The sequence below is a fragment of the Nicotiana attenuata genome, chromosome 7 (genome assembly GCF_001879085.1).
Source record: "Nicotiana attenuata strain UT chromosome 7, NIATTr2, whole genome shotgun sequence".
NCBI lineage: Eukaryota > Viridiplantae > Streptophyta > Magnoliopsida > Solanales > Solanaceae > Nicotiana > Nicotiana attenuata.
The window spans coordinates 54,536,867-54,542,189 of NC_031995.1; the positions used below are offsets into that span (position 1 = coordinate 54,536,867).

At 39.2% G+C, this 5,323-nt stretch overlaps 1 long non-coding RNA gene across 1 annotated transcript; it reads left to right on the forward strand.

Moving 5' to 3' along the window:
- LOC109229118 lies at positions 1–4,911 on the forward strand. Its single transcript, XR_002068509.1, has 3 exons — positions 1–1,045; positions 3,944–4,211; positions 4,326–4,911. It is a non-coding gene; the product is annotated as an uncharacterized LOC109229118 (long non-coding RNA).

A 5,323-nucleotide genomic window follows, 5' to 3' on the forward strand; every position in this document is an offset into this window, starting at 1 on the left:
ATGTAAAGTCCCCAAGAATCTTCCAGTATCCAGAAAGGCCCAGTGAAAATCTCGGCCCAAAGTGCAAGTCCAAATGCAGTCCACTTCATTATAGGCCCAATATCAATTATCCGACTTAGACCATTATATATATTGGAGCCTTGTTCAGAAACAAGCTCGATGACTCCGAAAAACCTTGTTCATTGTCTCTGAACCTTGTCGTCTTTAGCCGACTTTCTCTTCTACAAATCATTACTATCATCTCAGAAAGTCGAAATCCTTGTTCCAACATCCCCCCTCAAGTTGGAAGGAGGAGAAAAAAAACCCTAACTTGCCCAAAATTATATGGTGTGTAGGACCAAAAAGGAGTTTTGTAAGGACGTCGGCGATTTGGGAAATTGAAGGGACGGAAGAGAGGGAAATGAGCCCAACAAGGTATTGCTATCTCAAAAAATGACAATCGAGGTCGACATATTTGGTGTGTTTATGAAAAACCGGATTTTTGGCAATGTGGATGGCGGTTTGGCTATCGGAATGGAGGGAAACTGGAAGAGAAGGAGTGAGAGAGAGAGAGAGATCTTTAAGTGAACGCAACAACCAGGTGATCTCAGCGACAACCCATCGCATGGATCGATATTCCGCCTCTGCAGAAGATAAAGAGACTAAAGCATGTTTCTTGGATTTCCAAGACATAGGAGAAGAACCTAAAGTTATGAAATACCCACTAATCAACCGGCGAGTAACAGGGCAACGACCTCAATCAGAACCACAAAAAACAAGGAGATTGAATGAGGAAGTGGAAGACAGAAAAATGCCTAACCCAGGATCAATGAGTAAATAATGGAGACAACGAAGCTCAACATCAAAGTGAGGAAGGCGAGGGGACTGCATGAGTTGGCTGAGGTGTTGAACAAAAAAAGATAAATCAGGGCGAGTGTGGGTAAGATAATTGATGGTGGCATCCTGCAAAGGTTCACCTTCATTGATGCAAAGATGAGAAGTAGGGTCAAGAGGAGAGGAGACAGGTTGAAGATCCAAGCAACCAAACTCTGATAAGAGATCCAAGGTAAACTTTCTCTGACTCAAAATAATCCCTTGTGGTTCTCTAATGATTTCTAGACCTAAAAAATAATGTGCTTGCTCCAAGTCTTTGATTTTAAATTCATAGTCAAGAAAATTCTTAGGAGCTCCAAGCTCAACTGGATCATCACCTGTTAGGAGAATATCATCGACATAGACAACAAGGATAGTGATGCGACCTTCTGATTTTTCAGAAAACAAAGATTAGTCATTAAGGGAATGTGAATATCCCTTAAAATTGAGTGCGGCAGTGAGACGGGCATACCATTACCGTGAGGCTTGCCGCAACCCATATAATGACATTTTGAGCTTACAGATATAATTAGGAGTAGGAGGAGAAATACCAACTTGGAACAATATAAACTTCCTCCTATAAATCACCATAAAGGAAGGCATTGTTCACATCTAACTGTGAGATGTCCCAGTTCTTTTTAACAGTTACTACCAATAAACACCTTACGATAGTCATTTTGACTATAGGAGAATAAGTTTCAGTAAAATCAATCCTTTCCCTTTGAATATCACCCCTTATAACCAAACGAGCCTTAAACATTTCAACTGAAGCATCTTGCATGTATTTGACCTTATAGACCCATTTGAAAGGTAGGGCTTTTCTGTCCTTGGGCAATAGAACCACCTCCCAGGTTTTGTTATCTTCAAGTGCAGCAAATTCCTTGTTCATGGCCTCTTGCCACCCAAGGTGAAGAGAGGCTTGGGGATAGGAAGTAGATTCAGAGATGTAATAAATAGACTTGAGGAGAGACTGATTAGAAGAAGACAATGCAGAAAATGAAAAAACAAGAAGGGAAACAGGGAGGTCAAATCAAGAGGGGGTCAGATTGGTTAGCGAGACTGAATTACAAATGTAGTCATTCAAATAACTAGGCATATTGTGTTCTCTAGTGGATCTTTTAAGAGTTGGGGTGATAGTATGCGAAATAGGACTAGAAGAGAGAGACATGGAATGAGAAAGTGAATGAGGGGAAGAACTGGTAGGTGTAAGATGTGTAGGAGAAAAGCTGGAAGGTGAGGAGTGAAGAGTAGAGGGCGAAGTGGAGATGACAAGCGAGGTAGTCTTAGTAGATTTTGGAGTAGAGGCAAAGGTGTTAGGCAGTGAGCTGGGAGGAATGGAATGATAAATAGAAGGGGTAGGGTGATCAGTAGGAAAAATGGAGGAAGAGCCAACAGATGAGACAAAAGGGAATATAATTTCATGAAAGACAACATCCCTCGAAACAAAAACTTTGAGGGTGTGTAGATTGAGCAATTTGTACCCCTTCTTCCTAAAAGGGTACCCCAGAAATATACATTTATGAGACGTAGGATCCCTTTTAAATATGTGAAAAGTCAAAGTAAAATCATAACATAAGAAACCAAATTCCCTAAGATTGACATAATTAGGAGCCTGACCAAACAAAAGCTCATAAGGGGTCTTCATTTAATGACTTTGGATGGAAATCTATTGATTAAAAAAGTGGCTGTTAATAAATAATCTCCCCAATATTGAATAGGCAAATTAGACTGAAATAATAAGGCTCTACATGTTTCAAGAAGATGCTTATGTTTCCTCTCAATAACACCCTTTTGTTAAGGAGAGGAGACACATGTGGTCTGATGGATGATGCCCTGGGAGGCAAAAAACTGAGATGTAGTGTGACTGCTACCCAACTCAAGGGCATGATCTGATTAGATCACTTTTTCCTCGGTGTTACATTGTCTTTCAGTCATGGCTAAAAACTGTTTGAGAACTGGGAAGGCATTGGATTTAGTGCCGAGAAGGAAAGTCCATGTACCTCTACTATAATCATCAACAATGGTGAGAAAGTATCTATACCCATCATAAGCTTGAGTTTTGTAAGGTCTCTATGTGTTTATATTTATAAGATCAAATATATGCTTAGAGAAAAGATAGTTTTGCCTGTCCAGCTTTTGCACAAACATCACAAGGATAAATGGATAAATCTGTAGACGGTAAAGAGAATACATTTCATATTAGAAAATGGCATGGCCCAGTCTATGGTGCCAAAGTCTTACATTAGAAGAAACAACCCCTAAACACAAAATAGAAGAAGAAATTAGTGCAACAACACTTTGATTACAAATAGAAAGACTAATAGCCTTGATTAAGCTGGAAATAACTACTCTAGACTTGACTTAACTTGGAAGAGCAGAGTTGAAAATATAGATCCCTCGAGTGACTTTATTTAAGCACCACTGGCCTCTTTAGTTTCAAAGTAGCACCAAAAGAAGAAAAAATTAGGATGGATTGGAATTGTACACACAATTTGTGCAGTGATAATAAGTTATAGTTGAAGCTAGGAACAAACAAGACATGGCTAGGAGTAAAACCATGAAGAATAGTAACACATCCTGAGTTAAATGCCAACACTTTGGCAGAGTTAGGTAATGTGACATATACAGGTTTTGGAAGAAGCTGCACATTAAATAGGAGAGCTAAATTGAAAGTCATGTGTTCTGAAGCTCCTGAATCTAGGATCCAGGAAATTGAGTTTAAAAAAACACTAATATAGGTTTTAGAAGAAGGAGAAGAAAAGGAGATACCAGCACAATTTGCAAAAATTATGTCATCAGGAGGCTGATATGTCTGAGTACCAAGCTTGACAATCTGAAGCAGCTGGTATAGACTGCGAAATTGATCTTGGGTCATTGGTTATGCTTCTGTGATGACAGATTGGGATCCTGATTCCTTAACATAGACAGTTGCATTGCTTATAGGTCCAGTAAACTTCTTGTTCTTGTTGAATTTGAAATCAGCTGGAAAACCCAATCAGCCTATAACAGTTCTCTATGCTGTGATTTTGTTTCTTGTAATAAGCACAAAATTAATTACCCTTCTTTGCTTCTGTGTTTGGCTTCTTATCAGGTGAGTATTTGCGACCAACTCCATAAGGCTGTTGAGATGCAACATAAGCACTCTGAGAAGGAACATGTTGAGAGATCTACACTTGCCTTTATTTCCCATCCTTGATCAATAGGGAATAAGCATGATTGCCTGAGGGTATGGAGACAGCATGAGTAGGCTGCTTCTAGCAGTGGCATAGGCATCATTGAGCCCCATGAGAAATTAGATAAGTCTCCCATTTTGTTGAGACTTGCAGTGTCTCTTCTTTCCTCCACATGAAGAATCACAGGTACAATGATGTGTAACGTCCAAGTTGTCTAACTCATCCCAAAGTCGTTTCAATTGGTATAGTACCCACCAATGTCCAGATTTGCTTGTGCTAATTCTATGATTTCCTTTGCAGTTGTTAGAGCTGGGGACCATTGGTCTACCCAAATCGCTCCTCAAATTCAGTCAAAATGTCCCTTGCAGTTTTGGAATAAAGAACACTTTCTAATATTTCCTTAGAGAGAGAGAGTTCAAAACCAAAGAAATGACCATGTCATTGCACCTTGTCCATGGTTTAAAAGAATCAGACGAGATTTTGGGTTGAAGAAAGGAACCATCAATAAATCCAAGTTTGTTTTTAGCTGACAAGGCAATGACAATACCCCTACGCCACCCACCATATCCCTTTCCATCAAAAATCGAGCTGACAAGCACCATCCTAGGAGAGTCTGATAGGTGGAGATAGAAGGGGTGAGATGAATCGAGCATGACTGTTGCTGCTGAAGAATCAACAACCTATGTCACCTGAGGAGTAAGAGTTACAGAAGCAGAAGCATCTTCAACTGTATCTCCCATGGTGAATAATGAAGCAGATGAAGAAGAAGCCTAAAAAAAATGAAGCCAAAGGATTAAACGTTAAAGCTCTAATATCATATCGGGAAGCATGATGTTAAAGAACAATTGAGAAAATTTTCTGTCTATTGAATGAATTATTCTCTGTACAGCCCGTGTCTTTATGAAACTAAAAAGGAATCTATGTAACCACCTACGACACATGTCCCTATGCTATTGGTAAAAGAATAAGATAAATACGAGAATAAGAAAAACTCTATTTATAATTAAATCTGTAAAGAATCTTCTAGTAGTATCCAGAAAGGCCAAGTGAAAGTTTGGGCCCAAAGTGTAGATACAAATGCAGTCCACTTCATTATAGGCCCAATATCAATTACCCGACTTAGACCATTATATTGGAGCCTTGTTCAGACACAACCTTCCGAAAAACCTTGTTCATTGTCTCTGAACCTTGTCGTCTTTAGCCGACTTTCTCTTTTGCAAATCACCATTATCATCTAGGAAAGTTGAAATCCTTATTCCAACAAATTTTTATATTCATTATCAAATTTACCAACTGAC